The sequence below is a fragment of the Gastrolobium bilobum genome, unplaced genomic scaffold, assembly GCF_033153095.1.
Source record: "Gastrolobium bilobum isolate Gb01-03AN ecotype WA unplaced genomic scaffold, APGP_CSIRO_Gbil_v1 utg2588, whole genome shotgun sequence".
Classification (NCBI taxonomy): domain Eukaryota; kingdom Viridiplantae; phylum Streptophyta; class Magnoliopsida; order Fabales; family Fabaceae; genus Gastrolobium; species Gastrolobium bilobum.
In genome coordinates this window covers 42010-69044 of record NW_026899921.1, presented here as the reverse complement: position 1 = coordinate 69044, position 27035 = coordinate 42010, and the positions used below count along the sequence as shown (strand labels likewise).

At 36.3% G+C, this 27035-nt stretch overlaps 2 non-coding genes across 2 annotated transcripts; both read left to right on the top strand.

Annotated features, from left to right (window-relative positions):
- Window positions 1-967: 967 nt before the first annotated feature.
- LOC133294220 (small nucleolar RNA R71) lies at window positions 968-1074 on the top strand. Its single transcript, XR_009749164.1, has one exon. It is a non-coding gene; the product is annotated as a small nucleolar RNA R71 (small nucleolar RNA).
- Window positions 1075-7167: 6093 nt separating this feature from the next.
- LOC133294221 (small nucleolar RNA R71) lies at window positions 7168-7273 on the top strand. Its single transcript, XR_009749165.1, has one exon. It is a non-coding gene; the product is annotated as a small nucleolar RNA R71 (small nucleolar RNA).
- Window positions 7274-27035: the final 19762 nt, after the last annotated feature.

Here is a 27035-nt window from a genome sequence, read left to right as displayed (position 1 = left end):
CAAAAATCATAGGAATCGTGGCATCTTCTTCAATGTCAAGGATGATAAAATCAACAGGAATAATGAACTTGTCAACCTTGACCAATATATCTTCAATGATTCCATAAGCTTGCTTTGAAGAGCGGTCAGCCAGTTGCACTATCGTCTTTGTGGGCTTCACTTCAGTAATCCCCAGCTTCTTCATCATGGAGAGTGGCATGACATTGATGCTAGCTCCAAGATCACATAAAACGTTGTCTACTTCCACTTTGCCTATAGTGCATGGAATGCTGAAGCTCCCTGGATCCTTGACTTTGGTAGGTAACTTCTTTTTGCTGATAGCATTACATTCCTCCGTCAGATTTACTGTCTCACATTCCCGCAACTTATGCTTCCTTGATAATAGATCCTTCATGAACCTTGAATATTTGTGCATGTTCTCTAAAGCTTCGGCAAAAGGAATGTTGATCTGCAACCTCCTGAATATGTCTAGAAACTTTGATTGAGCTGATGGTTGGATTTGTGACTCAACCCTGGATGTTGATTTTGATTCTTCTGATCATACCAGAGTCCATTGACCTCGGCTGGTGGCTTTTCCGCTGCTCTTATGTATTCACAATCCTAAGTTGCATGAGCCTCTTCACAAATACCACATTTAATATTAGAATTAGAAACAAAAGAAACTTGAGAAAGATTAAATTTTTTATTAAGGGCATCTAATTGTTCATGTTGTTTCTTGTGCATTTGTAGCATTTGTTCATTCTGGGCTAAGAGTGCATCATAGCCGTCAAGCTTCATAATTCCTGCTCTTCTTGGTGCAACTGGGGCAGGGGCATTGTCAAATTCCTGAGAAGCTAGAGATTCCAGTAATTCCAACGCTTCCTCTGGAGTTTTTGTTTTCATGGATCCTCCTGCAGCAACATTCACCAGTGTTCTTGTGCTGGATGTCATCCCTTGGAAAAAGATTCTTGCCTTCTCCCATGCTTCAATTCCATGTTGAGGACACTTCCTAAGTGTTCCTTTGAATCGTTCCCAGGCCTCGTACAAAGATTCGCTTTCTTTTTGTTCAAAAGATGTGATCTCCGCCTTGAGTCTTGCCATTTTGAAGCTGAGAAAAATCTAGCCAAGAATTTTCTTACTAAGTCATCCCAATTGGTTATGCTTCCTTCAGGTAGAGACTGCAGCCAATCTCTTGCTTCATCCTTTAGTGAGCATGGAAATAGCCTGAGCAAGATAGCATCACGAGGAACTCCATTTACTTTTAATGTGTCACAATAAAGTAAGAAGTTATCGAGATGACTATAGGGGTTCTCTATGCTTCCTCAAGCGAACTGTTCTTTTTGAATCAGTTGCAGCAGTGCCGGCTTTAGTTCAAAGTTGTTAGCCTCTATGTTTGGTCTAACAATGCTTGCCGTCTGAGGCACTCGAGCTGGGGTCATGTAATCCCCCAACATCCTTGGAGCGAGTTGATTATTTTCTGCTATAGGTTTCTCCTTAGGTTCCTCCTTTAGTTCCGTCGAAGTTGATGCCTTTGTTTCCTTCGCTTTCTTTGCTTTTGTGTCTTTCCTAAGTTTCCTTTCTGTCTTTTCTATCCCAGGATCAAACTGCAAGATTAGCGGGTTAAGAGTACCTCGCATAAAAAAAGATTAAAAAGATGTGCAGAAAAATAGAAAAAAGACAAAACAGAAAAACAGAAAAAAAATTAAACAATCAAAGAATGCAGAAAAATAAATATGCAGAATTTTAATGCAGAATTTTTTTTTGAAGAATGTATAAAGTGCAGAAAATTAAAACGTCCAATCTAAAAATTAATTAGTTACTTCTAATGTTGAAGAATTCGATCCCCGGCAACGGCGCCAAAAACTTGATAGCGACTCGGCAAGTGCACCGACCATGAAAGTAATAAAGTGTACCAGAGTACGAGATCGTTCCCACGAGGATCAGAATTTTCAAGCACTAGTTCGCTAATCGCGTCTTAGTTGGACAATCAAATGTTTGGTTTGAGAGAATTTAGATGAAGAGAGTTGTGGTTCAAAGAACTTAAAATTAAAAACAAGTAAAAGTATGCAATTATGAAAATTCAGAATTAAAAGAATGAATAAAAATATGATGATTAAGAATGTAAAACAAGCGTAGTTAATATTTCGACTTCCCCCAATATCCTCAATATGTTATGAATTAAATGACCAACAATCAGTTTCTTAATATATTGCCAATCAATTCTTTCTAAGTTTATTACGGCTCAATTCCTTGTTACCATAAAACTATGTAATCTTGAAAGAACTCTAGTTCCCCGATTATTCCCCAAGAAAACATGCATTAAGATCAAGAATTACAAATGTCTATTACTATTCCTATTCCTAGATCACAAGGATTATGATAAATTATCAAGTAAAGGTTCATGCACCAACATCCCTATTGTCATACAATTCTCCAAAATCATTTTATATGGAACAAACTCATAGAAAGCATTAAAGACGGATAATTTATTCAATTATAAAAAGAACAGGATTCTGAGACAATTTAATTCATAAACATAAAGATTCAATTGGGTTCCATCTACCCTTAACTACATAAAAGACTACTCTAGCATACTGAATTGAAAAGAAATAAAAAAGAAAAGAGAACTCCATTGGTGTGATGTTGACTTGGTTCCTCAGTGTTCCAGCGCTCCGCAACAGGATTCCTCCTTCCGTCTTGGTGTAATGCTCTGGAATTGTGAATTGGTCTTGACCCCAAGCTCTTTATTTATAGCTTTTTGGGGTTGTATTCTTCATTAAATCTCCAATGAATCCATATCAGGTTTGTGGTTGATTTCATCTTTGTTTCCTTTTTGCATTTGATATCTTGGAGATTGGTTGACGATTTTGAGCTTCAAATCTTTGTTGTATCTTCATCATATCTTCACATTGGAGTTATATCTTTTCCAAATCAAGGTTGATGTGTTTCCTCTTTATATCTTCATGGAATCTGTTGCATATCTTGATTAAATCTTCCTTGGAGTGGGCTTGACCGTGCATGGACGTTTTAACGTTCATTTTTTCACGCGAGAACGTGCTTCATGTGTATTACTGTCTGCCTTCACACGTTTTGGCGTGCTGTTTAACATTTAAACGTGCTCTTCGAAGGGAAATTGAGGCTGTCAGGGCATTTTAGCGCTCTGTTGGGCGCTAAAACGCTCTCCTCCAGTGGATTTTGTTTTTTTCTTCATCTTGAGCGTTTAAACATGATTCTTGGACGCCAAAACGTCCTCTTACAGCTGGTACACACTTGAAATCTTGCTTCCTTGAAGCTCCAACTCAACTTGATGTCTTCTTTTGGTTCCAAAGAGCCTTAATAGGTGTCAAAAATCCCTTAAAATAAGAATTATGATAACATGTTAGCACTATATTCAATTATTGTGACTTTACAGTATAAAACCCTAATTCCCATGCAATTCATGATATATATCAAACATAATTAAGCCTAAAAACATGGTAAACCAAGGGTTTATCAACCATTCCCAGATTTGAACATTGATGTCCTCAGCAATGCAGTAGAATAAACTTAGTGGAATCAATCAAGATTTTTAATTGCATAGAATTCATAAGCAAGATTTAATCAGAGAAATTACTACTGAGGATTCAGACTTGAGAAAAGGATGATACATCAAAGCATTAAGATCAATAATCCATCAGTAGAAACTTTTAATGAAATTCCTTAAGATCAAGAACAGGGAAAACTTCCTGAGACACTCCCTCACTAGGTTTACAATTCACTCACGCTCAACTGTTTAGAGGGTTGGTGTTTCACTCATATCCCACTGAATCAGACTACCATAGGCTTGCTCATATTCTAGCTCTCCACACTAATAGTAAAGTATTCAACAGATCAAGAGGTCTTTATTCAGGTTGTAACTTGGCCTGGCTGAAGGGGAAGGAAAATTTGGAGAAAGGGCTCTGAGATTAAAATCCAGATTTTGAAGAGGAATGGATGTAATTGTTTCCAATTTGTCAACAACTTTCTTTTTCTTGTCGTTCGTTCTTCTTCACTTCTTTTTTTCTTGGACTTTTTCTCATATTTGTCCTTCTATTTTCTCAGACTACTCTTCTTTCTTTTTGTTTCACATTTTTCCTTTTCCGTTTTCTTTTTGAGTAGTTTTCTTTCTCTTTGTTTGTTTCTTCTTCCTTCCAACCAACCTTACTTGGCTTTTGCCTTTCTTCCCTGTACTTCCACACATCATTATTCATATATTCAATTAATGAGTACTTGTCCTCAATCTGAAATTCAATCTCAATTAAGGTGAGGAGTGCATGGATAATGGCTTATTCAATTCATAGGTTTTCAGAGAATAAACAGGCCTAGGCTCAAAGTGGTTAACTAAGGAATAACAGTAATGGTTGGCTATTTAGGCAGCTAGTTTAACGAAAGAACATGCCTCAATCATATCTATAGAATAAATCACATACTAATTCAAGCCAGAAACAAAACAAGTTCTAGAGTCTTTCATCAGTAGAATGCACACTCAATAAAAAATTTCTGTATAGGCTCGAAACCTTACGGCTATGAATGCCTAGTAATTATCCTGTTATTTTTCTCAAAACAACTTCAATATAAAACAATATATTAGGTGAACCATGTCACTCATTTGCAATGATGCTCATAAAAAAATTGTATAAGTGCATCATCATGCTCTGAATCAATTACTAATTTCAATTTCCCTCCATTTTTCCAATTAACACTGAGAAACTTTAAAAAAATTTAGAAGTTTCACACAAAATTTTGGCTTGGGGTTTTTCCACAAAAACAATTAAAATTATGTAATTAAACATGAAAAACAAAATTTAAAATACAAGAAAAAAAAAACCTAAAGCAAAGGAGAAGGGATTTGAGATAGTTCCCTGTTTTAGCCAGATATTCTGTGTATGCTCATGAACTTCCTCCGGATTACTCAATTGTGCTTAGATGAACCATGCGTTCCCCATTCCCAGATTTAAATGTTGCAGATTTAAATGTTGTTGTCCTCAGTAATAGATTTAAATCTACAAAGAAATCACGTAAGAAATAAAACAACTAGTAGCTTTCTCTTGTTGTTTATTCCCTTTTCTTCACCTGTAAAATTTACTCAATGATAGCCATTAGTCTCAACACCTTCTCCTAATTTTGTATTTTTCTCTTTATTTAATTCAAAGTAAAAATAACTAAAACAGTGAAATTAAAATAAAACAGTAAAGTGTGGGTTTGCCTACCCATTAGCGCTTGTTTAACGTCACGAGCCTGACATACCTGATTTACTTTCATGGTGGCTCAAAGCATAAGCTTGGTGATGACCAAGCTCCATCTTTCAGAAATTGTGTCCTACCGTAGTGCTCTTCTGCATATGGATGAGGTAAAGTAGTCTCAGGAACTTTGAACTTGACTTTTACATGCTTTCCCTTGCTCCTTGGCTTTTCCATCTTAGCTTTTGGCTTACTTTCTTGAGAAGACTCCTCATCGTGTTCTTCTTCTCCCTTATTTTCACCGATATAATAGACTTGATCTTCCGGTTGAGCTACAAATGAGGGGACTTCTTTGTCAAAGAATTTGAAAGTTGCTTGCTCTCCGTCTACCCATAAGATTAGCTCACCTTTAAGTACATCAATCAGCGCTCCAGAAGTTGCCAAGAAGGGTCTTCCAAAAATCATAGGAATTGTGGTATCTTCTTCAATGTCAAGGATGACAAAATTAATAGGAATGATGAACTTTTCAACCTTGACCAATATATCTTCAATGATGCCATAAGCTTGCTTTGAAGAGCGGTCAGCCAGTTGCACTATCGTCTTTGTGGGCTGCACTTCAGTAATCCCAAGCTTCTTCATCATTGAGAGTGGCATGACATTGATGCTAGCTCCAAGATCACATAAAACATTGTCCACTTCCACTTTGCCTATAGTTCATAGAGTGTTGAAGCTCCTTGGATCCTTGACTTTTGTAGGTAACTTCTTTTTGATGATCACATTACATTCCTCCGTCATATTCACCGTCTCGCATTCCTGCAACTTACGCTTCCTTGGTAATAGATCCTTCATGAACCTTGCGTAGTTGGGCATGTTCTCTACAACTTCAGCAAAAGGAATGTTGATCTGCAACCTCCTGAATATGTCTAGAAACTTTGAGCACTGCTGCTTCTGAATCTCTTTCTTTAATCTCTGAGGATAAGGGATTCGAGCATATGGGGAGAGATCTAATGGCTAGTTCTGTCTTTCTAGAGCTTTCTTCTTCTCCCACTTGAATAGTTTCTTTTCGCCTTTTTCTGGATTGCTTTTGTCAACTTTAATTGTATCCTTTTCCTTTTCTTCCTTCTTTTCTTCATCTGATTCTTCTCCATCCTTCTTCTTTTCTTTGGGTTTCTCCTCTATAGGCTGAATCACTGTCCCATTCCTAGTGGTGATAACATTGCAATGTTCCCTTGGATTGACTACTGTGTTGCTTGGACAAGTACCCTGAGCTCTCTCAGAAAATTGCTTCGACAACTGGCCAATCGGAATTTCTAGATTTCTTATGGAAGCTTCTTGATTCCGGTGTGCTTCTCTAGTCTCTTGCATGAAAGCAAATGTGTCTTCTCTGAAAGCATTTGCACCTTGAACATAATCAGAAGTGGTCTTGCATAACTGTGCAAAAGCTTTCTCCCACTCAGAAGTGTTACTTTGTTGTGGGGTATATGGTTGCACTGGAAGAGGAGGATTGAGCTGATGGTTGGATTTGTGACTCAATCCTGGATATTGATTCTGATTCTTCTGATCATACCAGAGTCCATTGACCTCGGCTGGTGGCTTTTCCGCTGCTCTTATGTATTCACAATCCTCAGTTGCATGAGCCTCTTCACAAATACCACATTTAATATTAGAATTAGAAACAAAAGAAACTTGAGAAAGATTAAATATTTTATTAAGGGCATCTAATTGTTCTTGTTATTTCTTGTGCATTTGTAGCATTTGTTCATTTTGGGCTAAGAGTGCATCATAGCCGTCAAGCTTCATAATTCCTGCTCTTCTTGGTTCAACTGGGGCAGTGGCATTGTCAAATTCCTGAGAAGCTAGAGATTCCAGTAATTCTAGCGCTTCCTCTGGAGTTTTTGTTTTCAGGGAGCCTCCTGCAGCAGCATTCACCAATGTTCTTGTGCTGGATGTCATCCCTTGGAAAAAGATTCTAGCTTTCTCCCATGCTTTAATTCCATGTTGAGGACACTTCCTGAGTGATCCCTTAAATCGTTCCCAAGCCTCGTACAAAGATTCGCTGTCTTTTCGTTCAAAAGCAGTGATCTCCGCCTGAGTCTTGCCATCTTCGAGCCTGAGAAAAATCTGGCCAAGAATTTCCTTGCTAAGTCATCCCAATTGGTTATGCTTCCTTCAGGTAGAGACTGCAGCCAATCTCTTGCTTCATCCTTCAGTGAGCATGCAAATAGCCTGAGCAAGATAGCATCACGAGGAACTCCATTTACTTTTAATGTATCACAATAAAGTAAGAAGTTGTCGAGATGACTATAGGGGTTCTCTGTGCTTCCTCCAGCGAACTGTTCTTTTTGAATCAGTTGCAGCAGTGCCGGCTTCAGTTCAAAGTTGTTAGCCTCTATGTTAGGTCTAACAATGCTGGCCGTCTATGGGACTCGAGCTGGGGTCATGTAATCTCCCAACATCCTTGGAGCGAGTTGATTGTTTCTTGCCATTGGTTCCTCCTTAGGTTCCTCCTTTGGTTCCGTCGAAGTTGATGCCTTTGTTTCCTTCGCTTTCTTTGCTTTTGCGTCTTTTCTAAGTTTCCTTTCTATCTTTTCTATCTCAGGATCAAACTGCAAGATTCGCGGTTAAGAGTACTTCGCATAAACTAAGATTGAAAAAATGTGCAGAAAACATAGAAAAAGACAAAACAGAAAAATAATAAAAATAAACAAAGAATGTAGAAAAATAAATATGCAGAAAATTGATGCAGAAATTTTATGCAGAAAAATTGAGTTTGAAGAATGTTTAAAGTGCAGAAAATTAAAACGTCCAATCTAAAAGTTAATTAGTTACTTCTAATGTTGAAGAATTTGATCCCCGGCAACGGCGCCAAAAACTTGATAGCGACTCGGCAAGTGCACCAGTCGTAAAGAAATAAAGTGTACCGGAGTACGAGATCGTTCCCACGAGTATCAAAACTTTCAAGCACTAGTTCACTAATTGCGTTTTAGTTGGACAATCGAGAATTTAGATGAAGAGAATTGTGGTTCAAAGAACTTAAAAGTAAAAACAAGTAGAATCATGCAATTATGAAAATTCAGAATTAAAAGAATGAATGAAGATGATGTTTGATTAAGATTTAAAACAAGCGTAGTTAAGGTTTCGACTTCCCCCAATATCCTCAATATGTTATGAATTAAATGACCAAAAATCTGTTTCTTAATATATTGTCAATCAATTCTATCTGAGTTAATTACGACTCAATTCCTTGTTACCATAAATCTATGTAATCTTGAAAGAACTCTAGTTCCCCGATTATTCCCCAAGAAAACATGCATTAAGATCAAGAATGTCAAGATTGCATAATTACCCTATGTCTATTCCTATTCCTATTCCTAGATCACAAGGATTATGATAAATTATCAAGTCAAGGTTCATGCACCAACATCCCTATTGTCATACAATTCCCCAAAATCATTCTATAAGGAACAAACTTATAGAAAGCATTAAAGACGGATAATTTATTCAATTATAAAAAGAACAAGATTCGGAGACAATTTAATTCATAAACATAAAGATTCAATTGGGTTCCATCTACCCTTAACTACATAAAAGACTACTCTAGCATACTGAATTGAAAATAAATAATAAAGAAAAGAGAATCCCAAGCCTCTATTGGTGTGATGTTGACTTAGTTCCTCAGTGTTCCAGCGCTCCGTAACAGGATTCCTCCGTGTGGCTTGAATGAGTATGTGAATTTCTGAATTGGTCTTGACCCCAAGCTCTTTATTTATAGCTTTTTGGGGTTGTATTCTTCATTAAATCTCCAATGAATCCATATCAGATTTGTGGTTGATTTCATCTTTGTTTCCTTTTTGCATTTGATATCTTGGAGATTGGTTGACGATTTTGAGCTTCAAATCTTTGTTGTATCTTCATCATGTCTTCCCATTGGAGTTATATATTTTCCAAATCAAGGTTGATGTGTTTCCTCTTTATATCTTCATGGAATCTGTTGCATATCTGGATTAAATCTTCCCTGGAATGGGCTTGACCGTGCATGGACGTTTTAACGTTCATTTTTTCATGCGAAAACGTGCTTCATGTGTATTGATGTCTGCCTTCACACGTTTTGGCGTCCTGTTTAACATTTAAACGTGCTCTTTAGTGTTTTGGCGTGTTGTTTAACATTTAAACGTTCTCTTCAAAGGGAAATTGAGGTTGTCAGGGCGTTTTAGCGCTCTGTTGGGCGCTAAAACGCTCTCCTCCAGTGGATTTTGGTGTTTTCTTTATCTTGAGCGTTTAAACATGATTCATGGATGCCAAAACATCCTCTTACAGCTAGTACACACTTGAAATCTTGCTTCCTTGAGGCTCCAACTCAACTTGATGTCTTCTTTTGGTTCCAAAGAGCCATAATAGGTGTCAAAAATCCCTTAAAATAAGAATTATGATACCATGTTAGCAAGATATTCAATTATTGTGACTTTACAGTATAAAACCCTAATTCCCATGCAATTCATGATATATATCAAACACAATTAAGCCTAAAAACATGGTAAACCAAGGGTTTATCAATTTACCAATACCATCTTCATGCTATAAATCCATCTCAATTATATAATTATTATCCACCATACTACAAATTTCGCCTATGATAATACTGTACATACAATAGGTTTGTTTACAATTTTTACTTATGATGCAACTTTATAAATTTCACCTAAAAGGTCAGACAAAACATCTAAGTTTGTTTTCCTTAAGTCCCCTAATATTCATATTTTACTTACCGCCATCTCTTGTCCATGGAGCAGTCAACACTGCAGCCACAACATCAGGCTAAGGACTTACATTCGGTGCTCCAGGGTTGCCATGCAGGCTTCTTATGATGACCACACATGTAACACAAAGGAATGGGTTGATCAGACCCACACTAAGGAATCACATATGCAATAATCAATAAGAGTTTACATACAACTATACAGCACTTAACACAATCATACAATTATACATTATCAGAGTTCCCTAACAAAAATGCTATGATATCATAAAATGCAACAGCCCGTTATACACTGGTATTGTAAGCATTAATTATAATATTTAGCGCAGTTACAATCATAGCAGTTCATTTATAAAAAAGCGAGTAAACTTTTTCCGTTTATTACGCGAGCGTTTAAAACAATAAAAAGCGTAATAAATAAAAGCTGTGACTGTAACTGTAAACTCTTTGCGAAATAATTATTTAAACTTCTGTTATAACTTATTTTACATCTCTCAAGTCACTAAGGGGTTCCCATAAACCCACTGAGCTAAAATCTCACTTTTACGTCTTCTACCTATCCGAACATAGTTCGGTCATTAATTTTCCGCGGATAAACCGCATAAGAAAATTCTCCCATCTTTTAGTATGTTATTTGAGACTTAATTACCTTTCCATGAAGCTATCACACGAGTCATAAAGTTCTCGTTTTCTCCGGATATCGCCGTTTGAAGTTAGACAAGCAATTTCGCGAGCCAACCTCAAAACAGCTCAAAACATCCTTCACTCAATCAATTATTCTGGAAAATACACTAAACCAATTCCTCTCACATTTTTATACAACAAACTAGACACCTCAATATTAAATTTGATATATCATACACTTAATTTTACCAAGAAACGAAGCGGGAATAATTTTTCCAAACTCGGTCCAGAATTGCCACATGTGCAGTAACCAAATTGGCAGTCCTCGTTATCAGCCTTCTACAGGCCTACTCCCGACCAAGAAAATTCCCAAATTTTTTCATGAGATACAGGACATTTCAAGCTTCAAAATGGCGTATGGAAAGTTCCTACCGGACCTCTGTGGAGGGAGATATGCTCTACCAAAGTTCGCCTAAATTATGCCAATTTTTAGAAAATTCGCCAGAGTTTCCTTTGTTTTTTCAACAATTCCCAAATTTCCAAGTATTCTATGACCTCAATTTGTACCTAATAAGAATTGGGTGGCACACACAAGGACCAGCAATGCCTTGGGGCTCTTACAACCCATCACAGTTTATATCAATTACTCAATTTCCATCACTTTACTTACATTTTCAAACTTAACATGTTTCAATCACCATAATCCATTTGCATGCATTCTTTACATCATAAAACATATATCAATCTTAGAATAGGCCTATTTCCCTTTCATCATATTTCATACTTCCATATTACATCAATTCATGTACAAATTACAATTCTTTCAAATGACATATTACACTTTACAAATCATAACCTTCAAATGACATAATACATACTCCAAAATAAACATGATAAATAACCTCAAAATGACATAACCCATATGAAACTAGACTTAGGCGCAAATGGCATGAACAAATATGACAATAAATCTCCTCCTACATCCATATGCAATGTTCATGCCCTGTGTCTTGCATAGGCCCAACGGCCACCAAAATGCAAAATAAGAAATTATATGTCTCAGTCATCCCATGGGCTTCTTGCCCACCTCTCCAGTACCACTGCAACCTCTTGAAATAAAGCCCCCAAGACAGGGTGAGATATACGAATATATCTCAATAACCCAGAGGTTCTGGAGAATACTCTGCCCAATGGCTCACTTCGATGCATATAAATAACATAACATAACATCTTAAAACGGAATAAAGCAAGGGATTTAGTGAAATAGGGGAGCATAGGGATACAAAATACGACGAAGCTGGAATGGTCAATGCCAAAACCACGCAACGTCCACTTAAGTGAGTTTTGCCCAATATCTCCCAAACTAGCAAGTTTCAAGGTTCAATAATACCATGGTTGTGTTTGGATGATGATTTCCAACAACTTTGGTGACAAACTTTGTTGGATTTGAGTGAGTATGGAGGGAGTTATGAGGGAAAGAAATTTTGGAAGCCAAGTTGCCCTTCCATGGAGGTTGTCTCGGTTTTTGATGAAGGGAGGAGAGAGAAATGGCTGATTTTGTGGTGTTGTGCAAGGTGGCAAGTCCACTTAAGTGAGGTGAGCCCACCGCCACCTCACGCGATTTCAAAATAATTCGAATTTCCCTCATATTTCGTTAAATGTTCATAATTTCCTAAACTAATTAGAAACTCTAATTTTTAACATTAACCATTGTCCTTTAATTGCCCTTAATCATATGAATACGGAGTTTTCCGGTCGTTCGGAGAAAATGCAGTTTTAAGCTGTTACGCGCTTCGTAGGCACGCTTCCCCAAACTTACTAATTTCCATCAATTTTTCTCAGAAATCATATTTCCTAGTCCTATATACCATTTATAACTTGTATTCAAAACCTAGAGCTCAAAACTCAATCAGCACGTTTTACGGTGCAACTGTACCGCGATATTTTTAACCGGTAAAAATACTATTCACAGAATTTTCTGAAACTTGCCTAACCACTCAATTTTTCGTTCTGAATCCATTTCCAGGGTTATTTTCATCATTTGAGACCTTCTACTTAATTTTACCTTCCTAGGGTTCTGTGTTTGGCTAATTACCGTTTTACTCTCTCTTTGCATTTTGACCTAATTTTCAAGATTTTCACTAATCCTTCCCTTTAATCTATGTTTAATACATTAATATATCATTTAGAAATGTGAGGTGTTATAGGCCCCACACCAGGCAACAATTCAATAGAGAACTCAATCTCTCTCTCAAGTGGGAATTCCGGTATCTCATCAGGAAATACATCCACAAATTCATTAACCACCAGAATACTAGAAATCTCTATCTCCTTATCACCCACCAATTCACCCAAGAAAACATAACCCAGGTCACCAACCTTCAAGGCTTTAATTGTTTGACAGACAGACAGAAAAGGAGACAGACAAACCCAGGGCTTCTCGTGAGATAATATCAACCTCTTGCCGCAGCAATCAATCATTGCGCAATTTTGAGACAACCAATCCATACCCAAAATCAAATTAACAGAGGCCAGAGGAAAGATAATCAAATCAATAGTATAACCCCTACCTTCGTAGATAAACCCAACATCTTTACAAATAAAGGAGGAATCACTAACCTCTCCTGTAGCAGTAGTAATACGCATAAGGGGAATCATCCGTGTTACTTTTAACCCCAATCCCTTAGCAAATATTCCGCCACAAACGAATGCTTCGCTTCTGAATCAAATAAAACAGACAAATCAATATTAGAGATAAAAATTATACCTTTAACCAGATTCGGTGCCTTCTCCGTCTGTTGTGCATTAATAATATATACTCGTCCCACTGTAGGAACAGATGGCAAGGCCTGCAGATTCGCAGCCTGCCTAGTGTTGCTGTAACACTCCCTGGCAAAATGCCCAACCTTACCACATTTGAAACAAGAATTCGGAGCCGCAGTATGTAACACCCTTAATATCCTCATCAAAGGTGTAACATTGCTTGACATTCAATGCGCGGAATCCATGTACTTAAGTGTGGTTAACTTAAAATTTACTAATAAGAATTTATTTCGTTCTTTTTCCTAACTTATCTATTCCTCTAGTCATGAGTTTCTCTTTTGCTTTGTCTACGGTCTACTTACACGTTAATCTCTTCTTGGTTACCCTGCTCATACTTATGCGCTATTTAGGGGCCCACTTACATGATCATAATTTTAGTTTTGATTACTACTAAGTAGGTAGTTACTTAAGTGTCTTATGCGGATAGTGACTTATGTTACTTAATCTTTCCTACTAATTTCATAGTCCATAAACATAAACATCCAAAATATCGTACTTCAAACGCATATAAAATGTTCAAAATAGTCTAAGTGGCATAGTCTACTACAGTCATCCAAAATAGAATTTAAGTACACCCTTAGTAAGGTGCATCTTCAATCCACAAGGACCCAGCTAGAGCAGATATAACATAGTCTGCCTCCAAAAACTTTCCTTTAGATAGTAAGTTCATAAATTTCTCCCGAAGTTTGGAGTCATCATTAACTACACATGGATGCGTAGTGTTCTCTTCAATCCGCACCAACCTATTTCCCTGCCTTACCCATTTAGTCATTTTTTCCTGAAAGTGGGTTTCCCCAAAGAGGGGTGAGATTGGGGGTCTCAGTAAGGACTCACAGTTGGAGCAACCTCCAAACCATGATGCTTACTCCTGCCTGCAACTGTCATATAATAACATATACAATAATAGAATGGGAGAATCGTTGAAACATAGTTTGGAAAATAATCATGCTTTCATATCATCATACCAATCCTGCCATGGCAATTACTCTCCATGGTCTTATGGACGAATACCCAGGGTCCTCGTCAGGTTGCCTCTGTGGTATTAGTGCACAAGCCATCTTACAAAACTTGCATGAATAAACATTAGTTCCAAACAACCAAACATATCATGTAATGCATCATATAACATATTGCAGTCAAACCTCACTTTAACATAAAGGGGGTGGCAACCATAGGGTAGCCGCTTCAACAACCATAAATCACTTACACGATAGTCTTGTCTTATTCTTGGTCCTTGCTTGTTCCTTTGGTTTGGCCTAGTAACATAATCATCCTTAGTACATATTCATGTATAGGTCCTATTTTTATTATACAATTCGGCCATGCATCATAATACCAAGATAATATTCACAACTTTCTCTCTTATGCCCATTAGGGTTCGGCCTTTTAGGGTCATACACTTAAAGGAAAATTTTAATATCATGTTCATGGGTCTAATGCTCACATAAAATGATAGATCCTTAAATCAAACCTTGGACAATACTCTTCTATTCATTAAATTCGGTCATTTAGGGTTAAGGTCATAAAAAGGAGATTTTTCAAATGCCACTTCCATACATATCATGCTAACACTTTCTATGGTACTTAAAAGAACAATATCACGCATTTAGGAAGGTATATAGGTTCGGCCATTTAGGGTTCATGCCTTTAGGAGATGATTTTTAAAGGATGCTTACTTATCATGCTAACACCATCACTTCAACCCTCTCTATAATACTTTAAAGACAATATTAAACATTTTAGTGACACACCTAGGTTCGGCCACTTTGGGGTGATACACTTAGGAGGTGATTTTAAAGATGAAAGATGCATGCATGGTTTTATTAGTCCAAGATCTAGTCATATAAATAAGTTAGAGTTCATTCTACTCACTTGAAGGGATGAATAGCTCATGAGATCTTACCTCAAAGATGATGTCTAAAATATAACTCTAACTTGATCTTCAAGGAGTCTCCTAGGGATGGGAGTTGCTTCCAACAACCTCTTGGTTTCTCTCTACACGAAGAGAGTGGGAACTTATAAATCTTTAGTTTCTTCCAAACGAAAATGAGATGAAGCCTTTACTTTACCTATGTGGGTGATGGCAAGAGAGTTTGAAGAGCTTAGAATAATTTTAAGGTGATCTTAGGTCCTACTACTTGTTATGGCCGAAGCTTAGGAGTAAAGGAGATGAAGTGTTTGAGTGTTTACTTGCTTGGCTTGATGAGGAGAGAAATGGCCGAAGCTTAGGGAAGAAGGAGAAGGAAGAAGTCCTTTATCTTGTTGCTTGGTGCTTCACGGCCTTAGGGGGAGGAAGAAGCTCTTTGCTTGATCTTTTATTCAAGCCTTGTAATCATTTCCTTGAGGTATTAGGTTATGACTTGTGAGTGTGTAGAAAGCTATCTACATGCATTGGGTGAAGGGTACTTGAGTGTAACTTGTGAATGTGGGGGAAGTTATCTACATGCATTGGTGGTGAATGGTGTTTGGGTGTGGAGTGTGAGCACTCTTTCCTTGTTCTTTGTTGATGGCCGAGTGTGTAAGGGGGAGAGGTGATGCATGTGTTCCACTTGGCACTTGATTCAAGGAGGGTTTGAGTGTGAATTTGCACTAGGGTTTCTTGGCTCCTTGAGTTATGTGGCTGTGAGGAGAGAGGGGCTTTAGTCATGTGACTTCCCTTGGTGATTGTGTATGCCTAGGGAGGAGGAAGATTTGACCTTGTAAGATGGCATGCATGGCTTGAGTGTGTAAGAAGAAAGTTTCCTTTTCCTTGTCATGAGTGCGCCCTCCAAGGTGTGTAAGGAGAAAAGGAGAGTTGCTTTTTGGAGAAAGAAGATCACATGCATGGTTAAGGCTTGGAGTGTGGAAGAAGCAATCTTCCTTTTTCCATCATTTTTGCGTCATCCAAGGTGGGTATGGAAAGTAGAGTTGCTTTTGGAGAAAGGAAATCACATGCATGGTTAAGGCTTGGAGTGTGTCTTACTCAAGCTCTTACTTGTCCATTCTTTCCTTAAGTGGCGCCTAGGGAGTGTGGAAAGCAACACCACTCCCTTTTCTTCTTGTCATGGCCGAGTTTGCTATTGTAGGGGAGGTGGAGCTCATTCAAATTCCTCCAATCATGTGATGACACCTCATCTAGGGTTGTTCCTTTGAATTGGGTTGGGCTTGGTGAGTGTCTTGGCCCATTAAGTTAATAAGTGTTGGACCATTTGTAATTGGGTCAAGGCTAGGTGGTGTGGGCTTGGATCTTTGTCTAGATACTAATTGGGCCATTTCTTATAAAATGGGCTTGCATTGCTTTGGGCTTAAATCCTTTAACTTAGTTATATTCTTAAGTAGGTTGGGCTTTAACTTTGTTTGGGCTTTAAACCACATTGGGCTAAGTTTTTAATTATCTTATTTAAAGTGGGTTCTAACTTAGGACTAATGTTGCGTATTCAAAGTTACTCGTTCACTGAATATGGACTTGATCCCTTTTCATTTCATTCCATTAGGCTAATTTCGAGTACATGATTTTTGGGTTATTACACAGTACAAGGACCTTGATGGTACCTCTTACATTTATCACAGTGCGGAGTAGAATTTCTATCATTAAAATCGTTCCTCTGACCACCACCCTTCTTGAATTGACCAGGAGGTTTTCTTACCTGCAACCTCTACCTCTGTTATTATTGTGATGGTAGCCACCTCTATTATTATTTCTAGAAAGACCAGATGTCCTCCTATTTTCCTGCTCTCTCGAAGAACTAGACTTCGGATATCTTCCATAAACAGTTTCAACCCTCTTGCACTGGGTCACCAGATCAGCAAAATTTCTTACGGCAGTATTAGACATTCTCTTTTCTATCTTCTCATTTAATCCCCTCTGGAATTTAGCAGATAAAAACTCAGGAGTCGGCGGCATACCCCCGTAGTTCGCAAACTTAACCAGTTCATTTAATTTAGCCACATAAGCATCAACAGTCATGGTACCCTGTACCAATTTATCAAATTCACCCTGTGTGGCTTCCCGCACATCCCTGGGAAAATACTCTTCATGAAATAATCTTTCAAATAAGACCCAAGTTATTTCTTCCCCCTGAATAGTAAACGGGCGAGATGCGTTGTACCACCACTCGTGGGCATCTCCCTCAAGCATATAAACAGAATAAAGGAGTCTCTGGGGATCCTGGCACCTCATAACCTGAAATATTTTCTCCATCCCCATCAACCAGGTAGTCACTACCTTCGGGTCCCTTGACCCCTAAAATGCTGGCAGTTTGTGTTTTTTGAAAGATATGAGCCTCTGCTCATCATTACCAGCAAATACCTGCCCAGCAACCCCAGAAGACTGAGCAACAACAGTCGGATCAACGGAAGGCTCGGGAATATAAGTTGCATCAGTAGTATGGCGACTAGCCTCCTCAAAATGATGACTAGCCCCATTCCCCTCATGATGAGGTGTAACAGATGGCGTACGGGTAGGAGTCACCGTAGCCGTATGTGGAGGAGAATCATTCCTCCTGTGCCGAGTTTTATCTTACCTCATCTCATTCATGAAGGCATGCACCATATCCTGATTATTTTTCATCAGGTTCTCGGTCATTGTTCTATTTGCAACAGTCTCCTCCTGCAAAGCATTTAGAATTGCAGTAATAGGATGTGGTGCTAAAGGACCTGCACCTCGAGTTCCATGGCGACCTCAAGCCCTACTCATGATATCTGTACATGTAACACAAAGGAATGAGATGATCAGACCCACACTGAGGAATCACATATACATTAATCATAAATAGTTCACAGATAGCTATACAACACAAAATACAGTCATACATAATCAGAGTTCCCTAGTAAAACTGCTCTGATACCATAAAATGTAACAGCCCGTTGTACACCGGTATTGTTAACATTAATTATGATATTAAGCGCAGTTACAATCAGAGTAATTTATTTATAAAAATGCGAGTAAACTTTTTCCATTTTATTACGCAAGCATTTAAAATAATAAAGAGAATAAATAAAAGTTGTGATCGTAACTGTAAACTCTTTGTGGAATGATTATTTAAACTAATTTTATATCATATATTATTTCTCTCAAGTCACTAAGGGGTTCCCATAAACCCACTTAGCTAAAATCTCACTTTTACGTTTTTTACTTATCCGAACATGGTTCGGTCTTTTATGTTATACGGAAAAACCGCATTCTACTAGCCTCTCATCTTTTAATATGTTATTCTAGACTTAATTATCTTTCTAGGAAGCTATCACACGAGTCATAAAGTTCTCGTTTTCTCCAGATATCGCCGTTTGAAGTTGGACAAGCAAATCTGCCACCCAACCTCAAAACGGCTCCAAACAGCCTTCACTCAATCAATTATTCTTGAAAATAAGCTCAACCAATTGCTCTCATATTTTTATACAACAAACTAGACACCTCAAGCTTAAATTTTACATATCATATACCTAATTTTACCAAGAAACGAAGCTGGAATAAATTTTCCAAACTCATGCCAGATCAGCCACAAGTGCAGTGGCCAATTGAGCAGTCCGTGCTCTCTGCCTTCTACAGGCCGACTTCTAACCCATAACTTTCTCAATTTTTAACACAAGTTATATAACATCTCAAGTTTCAAAATGACTTATGGCATGTCCCTATCGAACTTCTATGGAGGGAGATATGCTCTCCCAAAGTTTGCCTAAATTCTGCCAATTTCTAGAAAATTCGCCAGAGTTTCCTTTGTTTTTCCAATAAATCCCAAATTTGCAAATGTGTTCTCTAACCTCAATTTGTATCTAATAATCATTAGGTGGCACACAAGAACCAGCAATGCCTTGGTGCTCTTACAACGCTTCACAGTTTATATCCAATTTATTCAAAATACATAATCAATGCTTACTTTTTCATGTTAACTTATTTCAATCACAAGAGTCCAATTGCATGCATTCATTTAATCATAAATCATCATTCACATCCTAGAATAGTTCTATTTCCCTTTCATCATATTACATACTTCAATGTTACATCAATTCTCCATATTACAAATTACAACTTCAAATAGACATATTACAATTTTCCTAAAAGTATACAAAATAAATGCTCCAAAATAAAGCATGATAATCAAAGACTAAACTTAGACAAAATACATCATGAACAAAAATGACAACCATAATCCTGAATCATATACATTGTTCATGACCTAAGTCTAGCCTAGGCCCAATGGCCCCAAAATGCAAAACAATCCTATATCCAAATCATCCTACGGGCTTCTTGCCCGCCGCTCCCACACCACTGGCACTACCTGAAATAAAATCTCCAAAGCAAGGTAAGATATACGAATATATCTCAGTAACCCAGAGGTTCTGGAGAATACTACGCCCAATGGTTCACTTCGATGCATATAATAATATAACATAACATCTGAAAACGGGATAAAGAAGGGGATTTATTGAAATAGGGGAGCACGAGGTTACAAAATACGACGAAGCTGGAATGGTCAATGCCAAAACCACGCAACGTCCAGCCTATTGGCCTCGGCATATAAGCCTACGGGTTTCAAACCAAGGTGTGTTCCCAGAACATCAACCAAGGCACCCTCCATCCATATCCGCCCGAGACTTCCTAGTGTGCTCCTATCCGGATCACACACCACGACCTCAGGTCAACTGGAACTCCCTCTCGGAGACCTATCCGGTGGAAGTCCGTAACACCCGAAGGGAAACAGTCTACTGGCCAGAGACACGGTACATCCAATGTACCACAACATACATAATATGCATGAACATGTTATCCTATATTATTCACATACACTTCCTACCATTCCACTCAACGGGCATGGTGAAACACACAATGGGATCAAACTCCAGTACCAAGGGATTACCTGAATAATCCTCCTCTACAGCTCCAATGCAATATATTTCCCGAGCTAGGTACACAACAGAAATGCCTACACATAGGACATTCCCAACTAATTTCCATTCATCCAAACACATGCAAGTTATTAATTCAACAAGCATGGTTCCAAAATACTTACCACAATCCCTTTTGGTCCGGGACCAAGCGCAACCCACCGAGCTCACGGTCTAGGGTTCAAATCCGCGGAAGGCAACCTACAATGACCATATACGGATCATCAATATACGGTGAATTCACCAAATTCACAAAACATCAAAATCCTCCCCCACACCATGGTAGGTTCGGCCATTATAGTGTCAAAATACAAAATATTTTCTCATTTTTTTTATTTTTCTTAAGCATTCTAATGCTACCACAATGTCATTTTAGGTGCCAAATTGCATCCTACATCATCACAACTTTATTTTGTCATTAATTTCACTCTAGGTCCAATTACCAATTCCACACAACCAACCACTTCTTCCTTTGATTTTCAAAACATCCAACCATCACACAACCCTTCTAATTATCATTTAACAACCTAACATATCAATCATACAATTTTATAACCTCCAATTTCCATTTTTCTCTCTTGGCCGAAATCCACATTGGCCTATACCAATGATCATTCAATTCAATCCAACCACTCCACACATCATACAAACCTATTATTAACTCATACAACCATACCACAACTCAATTACACAATCCTAAAACCAACCAACATCACAAAGTCATGGCATTTCAACACAAAAGTCCACCAAGTTATCATACAATTCCTCAATAATTTTTATTGCATTTATCACTCCAAGACATCATTCTAAGACATATTCATCTAATACACAATTTTCATTTGAGCTCTCTAACTACATCAATCACACAAAATGCCTTTAGGGTTCATGAAATTAAATCAATTAATCCAACCAATAGAAAATGATGAAACTTACTCAAAAGCTTGGCCTAGGACTCCTCCACAACATACTAAACCATTGAGGAACCAAACAACTCCATGAGTGCAAATCTTAACCAAAGGGCCGCGGGTTTGGGGGGGTTTTTCTCAAAATCTAGGGAGTTTCATGGCTCAAGACTACTACCATTGTTTTTGGGAGGTGATTCCAACAAGTTTCAAGACAAACTTCACTTGATTTGGTTGTGTTTTGAGTGAGTTAGAGGAGAAAGAAAATTGAAAGAGAGTTAGGCCATGGAGGGGGAGGAACTCGGGTTTTAGAGAGAGAAGGGGGTGTGTTGGTAATGATGAATAGTCCATGACAAGTGGACTTAAGTGACTTAAGTGAGGTGGGCCCCACCGTCACCTCACGCGATTTCAAACTAATTCAAAACTCCCTCTGATTCCACTAAACGTCCATAATTTCATAACCTATTTCGAAATTCTAATTTTTAACATTAACCATTGTCCTTTAATTTCCCTTGATCAGATGAATCTTAAGTTTTCTGGTCGTTCAGAGAAATTGCAGTTTTAAGCTGTTACGCGCGTCCTAGGTCCTAGGCACGCTTCCCCAAACTTACTTATTTCCATCAAATTTCCTCAGAAATCATATTTCCTAATCATATACCATATACAACTTATATCCAATCCTAGAGCTCAAAACTCAATCGACACGTTTTACGGTGCAACTGTATCGCGTTATTTTTACTCAGTAAAAATACTATTCACAAAATTTTCTGAAACTTGCCTAACCACTCAATTTTTCGTTTTGAATCCATTTACAGGTTTATTTTTATCATTTGAGACTTTCTACTTAATTTTACCTTCCTAGGGTTGTGTGTTTGGCTAATTACCGTTTTACCCTTTCTTTGTATTTTAACTTAATTTTCAGGATTTTCACTAATCCTTCTCTTTAATCTATGTTTAATATATTAATATATAATTTAAAAATGTGAGGTGTTATATATATATATATATATTCTCATAAAACGTAACAAAAAGACTCATTTGAAATTGAATAATTACATAAGATGTTTTTCTTTTGTTGCAATATTTATGTGTACTTTTGATCTAGGTTGATATACGTAATTTGATATTTAATCTAAGTTACATAGCAAAGAGTAAAAGACAAAGGAAAAATGTAGTTTGAATTCAGGTTATCATCTTATGATAGTATTTTTATAACATAAAAAAACATATAATTTTTATTCTTTGTATATCTTTTACTTTACAATTTTGTAAATGATTTTAAATCAATCTTAATTATATAGTGATATTTTTTAAGTTTTAAAAAAGCTCTTTTAAAATTATAAATACATTCAAGCAAGGAATCAATCATTTTAGGTTAATATTTTAAAATTTTGATCATTATCTGTTAGCATTATTCATTTATTTTGGTAGACGCATTATTCATTTTAATAATATAAAAAATTTATATTTGATAGTTAATATTTAATAATATATAATATCGTTAATTATTGTTTACAGTAGTTTTTTAAGCAAATGATTAATAATTAAAAAGTTATTAATTACTGTTTCTCAAGGCAGTTTTACCTTTATAATATAATACAATAATTATAATATAATATAATAGAGGATTGTGTTATATCAGATATAGGAAAATTGTTTTTTGTAAAATTGATAAATGTTACATATACCAAAAGGGTTTGGTTCAAGTGATATATGCTTGATGATGTTCTCTGCTCAAATAAAATTAGCCCATAAATTTTACATAGGTAATGGTGGGTCTTCCCATTATAAAAACTTGCAATTTTTTTAGTAGGTAAAAACTTGTATTGTTTTTTTGGTGAATAAAACTTGTATCTTTTACTCTCCCGTAACATAAAAAATTTCTAATATATTCTTAGAGTATCACTCTTGACAGTTTTGTAAGTAAAACTCTAACAAAAGATGAAAAATAAACTCATTTCAATAATAGTAGTAAGGGATAATTTATTTTACTTACATTTTTTCATGTCTACCCTACCTACCACTCCTCAACATTATTAGATCAAAATTTCAATTAACATTTATTATTTCTCTTTTCTCTTGAGATTTTGATCTAACGGTGTTAGAGAGTGATAGGTAAGGTATGCATAATATTATCCTATCCAACACAATAATATATGAAAATAGCATATATATAATTTTGAGTATATATATATATATATATATAATATCATTGAACTGTTTTAAACTTTAATTTTGGATCTTATCCTTTTATTTATAGGATAGGATATATTATTTCTCTGTCCTCTTATTATATTGATATGTACGTAGGGGTGCTAAACGAGCCAGGGACTTTACAGGGACCTTTGGCTCGGCTCGTGAAGGCCTGAGCTTACATGTCTAAAATTGATTGTTGGACCCAGGCTTGGACTTGTATAAAAGCTCGTTTAATAAAAAGGCCTCAGACTCCAATTCAAAAGCTCGGTCTTAGAGCCTCTCAGGCTTGCCTAATATATTATTTATTTATTTATTTATTATTTATTTATACTACTTGTGATAGTTCTCTCTCTTTTCAATTCATTTCATCATATTTTATTAATTAAACAGACTTTTTAAATGATTTTGTTTTATATTATGCAATTTGGATATACATTAAATTTATGAATATTTATGGAATTACTAGTGCTGTTGATTGTATATTTTGTTTACATAAATTTTTGTTGTATTATTTTTTTAAAACAGGCTAACAGGCTAAACAAGACTTTTATTTTTTGTAAATGAGTCAGGCCACAGGCTGATATTATATTCGTAACAGGTAACAGGCTAAGACCAGTCTGACATATTTGAACACAGGCTCGGCTCGTTAAGACCAAAGCTCGGCTCGGCTCGTTAACACGCCTATTAATGTACGGTAGGTATGAAAGTGAAAAAAAAAAATACTTAGAATAACTTATCTCTTGTTATATTGATAACGTAAATTTTGATGAGGACTGCATTTATGTAAACTTATAAGATTTAATAAACATAATTGAAAACATGGGAATTATTTAAAGGTTAAATAAGTCATTACTTACTTCAACTTTAGATTTGTCAAAAAAAAAAAAAAATACCCCTTAAAGTTTTAATTTTGACAATTTACGTCGTTAAAGTTTAAACATTTAACAATTTACAAATTTTTCCAAAATTACTATTCAAGTTATATAAAAACATCATTTCTTAATGCTATGAAGACTAGGCTGGGAAAGACAAAATTAAACGTAATGATCTACTGGACCATTAATGACATCAAAATTAAATTTGACCTTATATAAATGAATATAATTGTTTATTTTATTCGTTAAATAATTACATTACATAAGTGATCCACTCAAATGCAAACAAAGAAGTCAAGTTATTGTTAGTTCAAAAAAAAAAAAAGTCAAGTTATTGTTACACGTTTTTTCATCTATATACTATTTGGTTAATTGTTTGGGAAGCTAGAAATGCTCTACAGTAGTGAGGAGTAAACTAATGTTGTGATTCTCTTTTAGAAAACTGAGTGGAGGAAACAGCAAAACGAAACTTCGACTGAAGGCGCCAAGATGTTGGAACTGAAAGGGTACTCTTTGAAAGTTGAGAAGGCCTCGTGTTTCACAAACCCATTTCAATCCAATAGCACAGTTCCTCTTGAAAATAGAAATTTAAGAAATATTATATTCTCTTTTTCTTTTCTTTTTTGGTATCGAAGCTAATTACTTCTTTGAGGCGAGTAGGATCCTCGAATATCCTCACAAGTTTTAGCTCTTTGAGCAGGTTATGAGGCTAATTCCGAGATTAGAGTGGGTCAGAGATTAAGATTTTACATCCCTTCGAAAGGTGGTATTCGTAAGTTCCATCTATCACCTAATTACCAGCTCTGACCAACTGAATTACAACCATTTATTAATATTATATTCCTTTTGCCGGAGGACAAGTGTGAACAACTAGCCAACTTGCGGATAAAAATGAAGAGAACAGATATACTAATTTAACGAATAAAAAAAAGGTTCTTTTGGCAACTTTTAGTGCAACACTACTTGTGAGATGTAAAAATGGAATTGTGAAAAATCATAAATCCTGATGTAATTGCGCATGGTTGACAAATTCGACATGTAGTGCATTAGAGTTCTAATCATGCCTTATAGTTGTGGGGGGGAAAATTGTAAATTATATAATAAAATTTACAGGAGAGAATGACCTTAGTGCATATAGGCAACACGCCTAAATAGCTAACATCTTAGTGCTTGATGCATCATTATCGAATATTACTAATCTTAGGATTGGATAGTCTTGGACCAATCTCAGTGCATCCAAGTGTTGTGATACTTTCTACAAGTGTATGACATAATGGTAACTTTTTAATAGAGTAGTTTTATGGATAAGCATAATTTTGAAGGGGTTAGATTTTTAACCCATAACATATAGGTTGAATTCACGAATTTATTTATGAATCAACAATTAAACTAAAATTAATTGAAAATTCAATTCCACCTGTAAGAGTTCTATGTTTCCGTAGACTTAACTTTTTTTCTAATTTAGTGTCAAAGGTAGTGCCTTCCTAAACTTTTTATCAAGCACAACTTATCTAATGACCACACAAAGTATTAGTAATGCTTTGTGGCCCCAAAACTAATCGAGTTAATCAAATGATCCACCTTACTAATTTAGTTACCATGGGGATTCATCTGTTGAATCATAGGTTACCAAAACCAAGAAGTCAAGTTTTAATGATTACAAAGTACCAACTAGCTCAACATATTTGCACAACATGGAAGACAGTGCAATAATTTTCAAATGAAGCTAGAAGGCTTACATAATAACTGTCACTAGTAGTTGTGGATTTAACATTGAAGAATAATTATAAGGAAAGTAGAAGTAAAAGAAATAAAGTCACCTTTGGTAAAAAAGAGTTAAATTGACAGTTAAGGGATAAAAATGCGGGTAAACAAAATTACCTAAAGAAGTGAAAGTAAAGTTAGAAACATAACTAGAAAAATATTATAGTTCATTTGGGTAAAGTTTGGTAATGAATGGAGGTGACTAGATAGATAAACTTTTACCCGTTTAAATTTCACTTAACATATGTAAGTGAAAAATGTCAAAAAAGGTTACTATTCTCCTTCGCGTCTTCGTCTTCCACGGGCAGCAGCAACATAGGGAAATAAAATGGAAAAAAAGCATTTAGAGTAAAAATCTTCCGAAATTCATAATTTGAGCTAAAGACCTCCAAATCACTCCGTTCCAAAGTCGAATTTGTGAGAAATTTTGAGAGGAACACATTGGTACCAGTTTTTCAGGGTGGGGTTCACTGTAGAGAGATCTTCACCCCCTAAGATTTCAAATTTCATGGAAAATGAGGGTTTTGATGGAGCTTGAGGCTATGGGAGCTCGAAGTAAGCTTCCCCCTTCATTCTAGATAAGTTTATGTTAAGAAATCCTAGTTTTCTTTGAGTTTTGAGGAAGATTGAATTTACGTGTCCATTTTGAAAGTTTAGCTTGATTGAGGCTTAGCTCATGTTGAGAAAAGTGTTTGGATGAGGATTTTACCGGTGAAAATGTATTCGAAAAAAATAAAGATACCATATTTTTGAATAGTGTCGTATACATGAATAGTGACATATACGTGAATAGTACTGTAGAGATGAACAGTACCGTATATATGAATTTATGATGGATAATGATATAAATGTGTTCATTGGTTATAGTGTGAGACCAAATGGACTTATGGAGCCAGAGCATGGACTAGAGCAAGATATGGACATTGAGCGAGGCTCTTGATTATTTGAGATTGAGGTAAGTATCAAAAAATGATTTGATGTGAAACTTATATGAAATTGATATATGTTTAATTGTGATAACTTCACCATGGATAGGTGTGTTGGTCATTAGTTG